Raw genomic sequence first — 10,442 nt, 5'->3', positions numbered from 1 at the left:
ACTTGAGGAATTCGTAACCAAAGCAAAACTATTAACAGAAGATGGTGAATACGATCCCGCCGCTAAAAAAAGTACCCTCTGAGATACACTTGTATTTGGCGTGGCATCTGATAAAGTACGCAAAGATGTGATAGCACTTGGCAACTAGCTAACTTTCAAACCTACGACCTGGTGAAAGTCGAGGAAAGAACTAAAGCACATATGCAAATAATTTCCAAAGGCGAACAGAAATCAGATCTTCACACATTTGAAGGAGAATCTGCACGTTCAATTAAAAACACCTTCACACACTAAACTCCCTACTGCTACGGCAGAAAACCTTGCCGATTCCAGTTCAGATCAAAAGGTTACTACAGATGCGGAAACGCCCAGGACGAATCAGCAAGTTGCGCTGCAAAAAAATCAAAATGCAAGTACTGCAGCAATGCAAGAGTGTGCATGCAACAACTCCTCTAAAAGGTTCATCAGATCGTGAGTAGCCCACAGTATCAGGGCCAAGACATCCACCTAGAGGATGAGTACCCCTTTGCAGATGATTATACGTATGCTTATGAAGAAAGCACAGAAGAAGAAACTAGCGTCACAGAACCCATTACTGTATTCCTTGGAACTCTCACTTTAACAAAGGGTCAGCAAACCCAAGAAATTTCACTTAACGCCCTTGACAGGCACCCAGACAAGATCTATGCCAAGGTCAAGATTAACGAACGCCACGACATGAGCCTGAAAGTAGGTATGGGAGCGGACGCCTGCGTAATCACCACCACAGACCTCCAGCACTTCCCATTTCCGATCACTATCCTTCCATGCAGTAACATTCTTAGAGGATATAGATGCTAGGAGATAGAAAAACTTGGCATTGCCACATTGAAGGTCTCTTCTAAGGCCAGGTCAGCCAATATCAGATTATACGTCTTGGAAGCGTGACAGTGCCAACACTTGGGAATAATATCAACAAATTAGATGAAGTTAAAACCATTTCCCCAACCAAGACCGAAACTGAGGCACAATGTGGTCAGCTATCCAAACCCACTGTCATGGAAGAGTATCAAGATTGCTTCGACAAGCTAGGCTGTTTCCCAGGAGAGAAGTATCACATTCAGCTAACTGGCCACCCTGTTCCAGTTATCCACCCGAGACGTATTGTTTCAGTACATATACTACCCTTAGACAAGGAGGAACTTGACAATATGATCGCAAACGTCATCACAGCTGTGACCGAGCCAACTGACTGGGTAAACTCAATTGTGTGTAACATCAGAGAAACTCCCGAGGGCTAGAAAAAGTTCAGACTTTGCCTTGACCCTAAAGACCTCAACAAGAGTATAAGCCAAGAACACTATTACACCTGCACCATTGACGAGCTCCTGCCGCAGCTGCATGACAACAAATTCTTCTCCGTCGTAGACACGAAGAAAGATTATTGGCATGTAGCCTTGGACCACGAGTCAAGCCTGCCATGCACATTTAACACCCCCTTTCAGACGGTACCGTTTTAAACGATTAACCTTCAGAGTCAAGCTCTCGCAAGACATCTTCCAATGCAAACTCGATGAGGTCTACAGCGACATCCCCAACGTAATGGAGATTGCTGACGACATCATCATATGTGGCTCAACCGAAGCAGAGCTCAATCAAGCCTTCTGTGAAATGCTCAAGGCCACTCGCAAACACAATGTCAGCCTAAAAGCTGCAGTTCAAGCAGACACAAGTCGACTTCTACGGACACACTCTGAGAAAGAATGGGATCCAACCAGCAAGGGAAAACCTTGAGGCAATTCGCAACATAAAGAGCCCATCAAACATAGGGGAGCTTCAGACCATCCTGGGCATGGTCACTTACCTGAACCGTTTCTAAACAAAGCTGGCTGACCTAACATCACCACTAAGAGAAGTAACCAAGAAGAACGTCCATTTTAACTGGAGCCTCACCACCAGCAGGCACTCAATAGGGTTAAGCAAAAACTCTGCATGTCCCAACTTATTTCCTATTATAGCCCAGACCCGAATACACCCACAATCCTTCAGTGTGACGCAAGCCAAACAGGTATCGGCGCCTGGCTCAGACAGTTAGACCGTCAAGGAAACGAGCACATTGTTGCGATGACGTCCTGGTCACTCACTGACACCGAGTCAAGATATTCAAATCTTGAGCGTGAGTGCCTGGCAGTCACATATGGCCTTGAGAAGTTTGAGTACTACCTGCTCGGTCAGAATGTAACCATTGAAACTGACCACTCCCCTTTGGAACAAATTTTCAAAAAGAACATCAATGAGGCTCCGAGCCGGTTGCAGAGGCTACTCCTTAGATGCCTACGATTTGATGTCAATGTGTAGTAGTACAAGCAAGGAAGATCCATTCCAGTCGCCGATGCCCTGCAGCGAGTTTGTCACAGGAAAGCAGCACCCATCGCTGAGAATATGACAACACTCTGTATCACAGAGTAATATCCACTTCATATCCACCCCTATTGACCTAACAGCAGTGAAGTCCTCTATGGCACTAGATCCTACCAGGAACCTGCTGACGAATACCATCTTCAGTGGCTGGCCTCCTTACAGAAAGCAATGACTGCAGGAACTATGGGAGTTTTGGAACTTTCAATGTAACCTCACAATAGAGGATGGCCTCGTGCTCAAAGGCAACAGGATCGTCGTACCAGCATCCATGAGAAACAAAGTTCTTCAAGCAATCTACCTAGGGCACCAAGGAGAGAACCAATCTGTCCTCTAAGCTAGAGAGTCGGTGTTCTGGCCCAGCATCACTACTGATATCAGGTGGATGGTGAAGACATGCGAACCATGTAACAAACACCAGCCAGCTCAGCCCAAACTACCCATATTGCAGCCAGACCTTCCTACCCGGCCATGGGAGAAACTTGGTACAGACAATATCGAAGTACATGTAACCCCTTCAGCCGGCAGTAACTTTCCACTTGCAGTGGCTCTGGTACACAGCTCCAAAGATGCACGCATACCCAACATCAGGGCAACCAGGCCTCCTCAGTTGGCAGAAGCTAGCCCTAAAGGTAGTACACCAACACCAGATCAATTACCTCATTCCAAGCTACCTTGCAGGGAGAAGCAAGCTGATCTTGAGCCAGCCGGTGTTGTCGCAACCAGTGAAAGAACCGACCAACCAAAGAGCCAAGTTACAAGGGCAGGACACATTACCCGGGTCCCAACAAAGTTTAAAGATTAAATAGAGACAAACAAAGACTTCTGAGTAAAACTATTTTCATTATCGTCAGTGGGTTACTCGTTACACCCATGAGACTGTTATTAGTTCCTGTTATGGTTTGATAGATGTAAGACTGATTCGATTGACATCAATTATTTTTTATTAGGTTCTTTCCATTGATTCATTTGCATGTAATTAGAGCTTCTTTTATCAATAAAGAAAGGGAGATGTCATGGTACATCTAGCGTGACACACCATATATGGGCATGCATGCCTTATGCATGATGTAATCTTGAGCAGTAGTTGCAGTGATTAAAAAAGAATGAGTTCAATCTATCACAACTATTACTATTCTTAACTTAGTGTCGCCCAACTAGGGCAACTTATCAAGCTGTTGAGTGCCTCAAACACAGGCATGGGTGAAAAAGTAAAATAATTTCATCTCTTGTGATGCTAAGTCTGCAGTTAGTGTATCCTCAAGAGATCTTTGACACTAGAACTCTAGAACTAGAGCTTACAAGCTCTTGGTGGAAATCCAATGAGCCATGGTTGTGTTTTGCTTAAGACCAAGTCGCCACCTCTTTTTAAATTCCTGAACCGCCAAGTTGTATCCAAAGAAAAGAAACAGGGGAGAGAGGTTTTAATGTGAACACTACCCCAAGCAATCGCAGTTCCAATAAGGGTAAAGATAACCACAGGAAGCCTTCATTTCCTGGATTGGGTGGTGAGGATGGAACGTATACATGTCAGTGTAAAACATGGACTGCGGACCACGGACTACGGTCTGAGTATAAAAATGGACTAAATATAAAATGCAGACTACAGACTACCTTGAAAACTGTGCAAATTGGTTCTAGGTAAGGTAAAAGAAGATCAGAAGATCGCAAAATAGCACAACACGTGAGTTTAAGTTATAAATACTCCTAAAAATTCTTGGTATCCTAAGCCTGACCAAAATGCTATTTTCTACACCCATTCTTTGACCTGGTGTTGCTCTCTAGCATCCATTACAGGGGTCACAAACGCGATATGCATGTTCACATAAGTGTAAATCATGTCATCATCGCTTAGAATATAACATTGGATGATATATTTTGGTTATTATTCATGTATAGTTGAGTAACCCCTCCCCCTTAAAGACAGCTTTTTGGGATCACCAAATGCCCCTGTATTAACCCTCTCGTCTGAGTTCTCCATTTCCTCATATCCCCAAGGCTTTGAAATGGAATTGTGGCATCTATTAGAATTTTACCCTTACTAACAATAATACAATTTTTTTTATTCGGTGCTTCTCAATTTCATATTAAATAAAAACTATAAACTGAATTCTCCTCTAACTACTCCTTTTCAAAAAGTTCTGAGTATAATTTTCAGTTGCCTTGACAAGTGGCATAACCTAGCTTCCCTGCTCATGCAGTATGCTTTCCTTCTCTGAGCTGATATTGGGGAGAATAGAATGCGTGACCAGCCAAAGGTGTGTGAGCCAAGGAGCTGGGACTACTATTTTAGGCTAGCCGCTATCCATTTCTCCGAGTTTTACCTTTCTAAAGTTGTTTTTAGGTACACAGTCCAAAGTCCACGTTTTATACCTAGTCCATATTTATACTCAGTCTGTAGTTTCTAGTCCGCATTTTATATTTAGTCTGTATTTTATACGACTACCGTGGAAACACAACCCTATAAAACTGGAGAATGTGTACATGGAAGCTGTTAAATGGCTAGAAAGGATCGAAAAATTAAGACATGACCCTCTGAAAGCTCAAGCTTAAGATTCTGCCATGAGGGAATATGTAGAGAAGGGATTTGCAGAGGAAGTGCCCTATGAAAATGTTGAGGATAGAACTGCACACTACCTGCGGCATCATGCGGTTTTTTCGTGATGACAAAAAGACAATTAAGTGCAGAGTCGTGTTTGATGCATCCATGCGAGGAAATGGTGTTTTCCTTAACGATTGTGTCCTTCCCAGGCCTGACTTACAGCCCAACCTTGCATCTTTACTCATCAATTTCAAACAAAATTGGTCTCATAGCACATATTTAAAAGATATTCCTTCAAGTCAAGCTATTGCCAGAGGATTGGGCCGTTCACCAGTACCTGTGGAGAGATTTGAAGTTTAACAAGACACCCAAAGTTTACAGAATGCAAGCAATGACATTTGGTGTGAACTCAAGTCAATTCCTTGCTATTTTGTCGGTTCATGCTGGTGCCAAAAAATACGCAGAACTGTCCCCAAGTGCAGCCCAGGAAATTCTATAAAACATGAATGTGGGTGACGTCCCAACACCGGCTGATAGAGCGGACTCAACTTTTAAACTTCAAACAAGACATGTCAGAAATCATGATGATAGCGCTGTTTACCTTGACAAAGTGAGCTTGTAATGGGAGAAGTTAACTCCCATGCGGAGTATGGGGTTACCCCTCTCACTTACGCTTACGTGACATTTCTAAGTCTTTTTCTAAGTTTTTCAAATTTCAGCTCAAAAAATTTCATGAAAGTCTAAGTCTCTTCAATTTTAAACTGAAAAAAGAAAGTCATGAAATACGTTAAGCAGGATCAAACCCAGCACGCAGAGTCTACAATCCATCGTCCTATCCACTAGACCATGGAGGAATTGATGCCCAGAAACTTTTTAATTTAGATATTGATAGTGACAACCCTAACGATGAAGGAAGGCTAACCAAATCCGAGTCAGTGCTTAACCCTAATCAGGGCTCGACCTAATCACTGCAGTCATTGCTTAATGGAAGTACGTGGAGACAGGCGGCTCCTCCACCGGAGAGCCAAGCGTCAGTTGTGAAATGAAGATTGTCAAATAACCAGAAATCAGGCTTAATGCATGTAACGCCATTAAACTGTGGAAGGAATGTAAGCTACCACTAAATATCCAATCTCATGCCCAGAGAGATGTGGCTCGTCACAGACCCTTGTTCATAATGTGTTCTAGCATCCTAAGAGGTACATGGACTTCTAGCGAGCTTCTAATGGACCGTTTTGTTTGTTTTTAACTGTAGATTTCTTAGCATTGTCTCCATTGAGAAAGGATTGGAAGCACATGCTTCGTTCTGCCTATAGTGCTGGAACATTTAGTAATTTAAGGACTCAATTTAAAGCCTTTTTGTTATTTTCTACATATTTCCGCTTTACCCCGACGCCAGCTACGTTGGATACTAACTGTTTGTATGTGCAATTTCTTAGTCGTACGCTTAGTTCTCCCGCTATTCGTAACTATTTGTCAGGGGTTAAGCTGTTACATTTGTTTTCAGGGCTAGATTTTCCATTTACTAAGGATTTTCTACTCTCGTTGACATTGCGTGGTATTGCGCGTAACGCGCTCCACACCCCATGCCAAGCTCCTCCAGTTACTCTGGATATTTTGTGTCAGATTTCTAGGGTTTTAGATTTCGAGACCGATCCTATTTCGTGCACGCTGTTTAGTGCCTTTTTATTTACATTCTTTTTAATGGCGCGGTAAGCCAATATCGTACCGCGTTCACGTAATTGCTTTGTTCCTTCGCGTAATCTTACTCGGAGCAATGTTGCAGCCAATCAACATGGGCTAATTATTACTTTTAAGTGTACCAAGACTATTCAGCTCAGGGAGCGAAAATTGAATATTCCCTTGTTACGATTGCCGGGCTCTCCCATATGCCCAGTCTCTGCATATCACTGTATGGTTTGTCTCGTTCCCGCTGGTTCTCAGTCCGCCTTATTCGTTTTGCCAAGCCCTTACGGTCCTACTGTTCTTACTCAGGATCGTTTTATTGCCGCTTTCCGTCAGGTGCTTTCTGCTGCTGGTCTTCCTAACGCTTCGTCCTATCGAGGTCATTCTTTCCGTCACAGTGCGGCCTCTTGGGCCTTGAATCACAGTGTACCAGGTGAACTCATACAGATATACGAGAACTGGACAAGTGATGCGTATAAGGTATATTTAGAATTCAGAGTCGAATCAAAGCTCGCCTTCGCTCAGCAGCTTCGTTTTGCTGTTCTATCTAGTACTTCGTAGTTGCTTAGTGCACCGTTCGTTTTTTGGGTGTTTCCGTTTGGTGGCAGAGAGGTTTATTAGGCATATCATTGGCTGTTGTTCATTTTTTGTTCGTATCCTTAATAAACTTCTCTTCGCGCCAAAAAGTGAATTTTGTTTTAAATTGTTGCAATGGTTTCTGACATTTGCTAATCATAATATGCTTCTTGTACTCATGTGTCGACCCCTGTGAAAAACAATTAAAATTTTGTGTTGAATTTGTAGTGGGAATTGTTCTGTTTATTACCAAAGGAGAAAGCTCGTATCTAAAAAATGAATGCCTTATTTTTAGAGGAAAAAAGGCCTATATCTCATTTCCTAAAACATGTACCTTTTGCCTTATTTTGAGATTTAGCCAACTAGTTTCGAAATTTTGAGTGAACTTATTTTGAGTAACAAAGAAGTTCTTTGTAATCTCAAAACAAGAATTTCAAGTCTCTACTTGAAGACTGCAAAACTTATTTTCAGAGTTTATCTGGTCTCATTTTAAGGAGTTTAACCCCCTGCAGTCTTATCTCAGGAAGTTAAGATGAGAGTTCTTCCCTTTTGTTTAACCCATTCGCCCCTGAACCGCCCGTAACCGCCCGTGCGGATCCAGGTCCTTTCTACCATTTGTGACGACATCAGTTTTAACGTTCAAGGACAACTTTCTTCGGTAACTTGTGTAGAGTGAAGAGATCTTTCAAACCATACCAGAATGAGCACAATTCAGTCAAGGACACCGGAGAAAGAAGCAAAAAACCACGTGACATTGACGTGAAAATCTCCATGAAAATCTTGTTCCATTGCTCACCTACCTTTGCTTTCATCTAATCCTAAGATCCTAAAAGCTTTCCTAAAAACTCTTCCCACCAAAATGAAGCCTACTAAATGCCCAGCAAGAGGAAAAAAATGAGGCAAGAAAAGCGAAAAAAGAAGGGAGGAGGAAAGAAAGCGAAATTTTGCTTCTGCGCATGCTCCAACGTCGCAAACAGATATTTTGCATCTGGATCAGAAGGCCGCGAAGTGTACGACCTGTAAACCGGTTTGTGGTAAGTTTTAGCTCTTTATAGCACGACAGTGACCAGAAAACCACTCGATTAGCTTCAAAACGCGTTTTTCGGCAAAATCTCCAGGAGCGAATGGGTTAAACATGATTAAACTTTAGAGTGCACTGTCTGATATGTAGGGAAAATAATGAGCTCACAAAAAAGTTCCATGTTACTCCTGAACTACGTTCATGTTAAAAAAGCCTCAAAGAGATGTACATGTCAACTTAAGCACTTTACTTGTATCATTTTGCAATAACAGCAAGCTTATTCATCAGAGTTCAGATCCGCTCTTAAACAAGGCAAAAATGTACAAGCTTTTTCCTAGTACTTGCGCGTGAACCAGAATCTTTGGTGGGAAACATGATAGTCGTCATCTAAAATGTTGAAGTACATATCATGAAACGCCATTTTACAGAGCTTATGATGACCACTTTAACTAGCCCATATATATAGAAATATATATATATATATGGACATGAGAGTTTATTACAGAAGGGCTTAATTTTTTGTTCCACCCCACCACCACCGAAGCTAGAAACTCTTAACAAGGACATTGATACCTTAGCCAGAAGGCTGAACCTTAGGGAATACCATACTCCTGATAACACTGATGATATTGAACAACAACCAATGTACCGACCCTCAATACTTGAGAAATTGAACCAAACAGAACGCAGGGAATATCATTACAGGCCATCTAGAGAACCATACTTAAATTCTTACGTTGATCGATTGAGACAAGACATTGTGAAAGAAATATGAAATACGTAGTTACACTAGATGTCTCCAGTCTATATACAAATATAGACACAGATGAGGGACTTACCACAGTCAAGGAGGATCTTGAAAAAATGGGCCAAGCCGTCCTTTGGCTAAGACATTAACTTGCCTCCTTGATAAAGTCCTTAAACTGACCAATTTTACATTCGACAATGAGAATTTCATACAAGTTAAGGGTACCGCAATGGGCACTAGAGCTGCTCCCAATTTCGCAAATGTATATATGGGCCAACTAGGGGATAAATTTGTTTACCAGACGGAACGGTTAAATTATATTATTGACTGGGTACGTTTCATTGATGATATATATCTAATTTGGAAAGGAAGCAAAGACTCTCTTACAGCATTTATAGGGTACCTTAACGTCGTGGTACCACTGATTACATTCACGCACAAAATCTCCCGCAGTTCTGTGAACTTTCTTGATACTAAGGTGATAAAGATTTCTATGAGTGACATCAACACAGATTTGTACCAGAAACCCACCGACACCCACGCATACCTACACTGGACCTTGGCCCATCCGCCACATTTGAAATACAACATTCCGTACAACCAGGTCTTCAGGCTTAGGAGGATATGCTCATCAAACGACCTACTAGAACAGAGGATAATGGAATATTCTAATTTTTTGTCGCTTGCAGCTACAAAAGTAATAGAGTTCTAACCGATATGCGAAAAGTTCTCTCCCTCACACAGGAAGAGAGTTTGCGCGCCAGGGATAGGGGAACGACCAGTCATATTCCCCAAGTACTCACAATCCCCATACCACATTTATTGCCAAAAGAGCGCATAGACACTGGCAATTCCTCCAATCAAAGGAAAGGTTACCTTGCATTTTTCACGAACCACCATTAATAGCATAAAGACGACCTGAAAGCCTCCAAGATACACTTGTGTGTGCCAAAATGAGAACCAAAATGCCAGGAGCGAGCACCACAACGGGTGTTTGTGGCCCCTGCAATAAACCGAAATGCAGCTGGTGCACACGCATAAATAAAACCTCAACATTCACAGGCACCTAAGAAGATATAATTTTTGATATATACCATGTAGGGAATTTCCAATCAACGTGGGTGACTCACATCATCAAATGTAACATTTGCAACTTACAATATGTCAGAACGAGTGAGACAGGCTTCAACATACGGCTGAAAAACCACAGGAACCACATTGAAAAGGCTTCTTGTAGCTGTGAAATCACGGAGCACTTTCTCCTTAACCCTAGAACTCATAACTTTCACAATGACATCACCATTACAATTATCAAGCAAATAAAACGTACTGATATGACTGTTGAATTAAAAAAAGAATTACCCCGCAAAGGGGAAATATTTTGGCAAAGTAGGCTAAAAACTCTGCAGCCTATTGGCCTGAATAAACGTAAAGGCTAGAGTTTAAAAGCGCAAAAGACCTTTATAGCGGAG

The 10,442-nt window shown here is 42.1% G+C and overlaps 1 pseudogene; it reads left to right on the top strand.

Moving 5' to 3' along the window:
- The first annotated feature begins 1,581 nt into the window (after nucleotides 1-1,581).
- LOC140925794 (uncharacterized) lies at nucleotides 1,582-7,186 on the top strand (annotated as a pseudogene).
- The last annotated feature ends 3,256 nt before the right edge of the window (nucleotides 7,187-10,442 follow it).

The sequence above is a fragment of the Porites lutea genome, chromosome 2 (assembly GCF_958299795.1).
Source record: "Porites lutea chromosome 2, jaPorLute2.1, whole genome shotgun sequence".
Taxonomy (NCBI): Eukaryota; Metazoa; Cnidaria; class Anthozoa; order Scleractinia; family Poritidae; genus Porites; species Porites lutea.
Note: the sequence above shows the minus strand (reverse complement) of the source record. Positions and strands in the feature narration are given on the sequence as shown.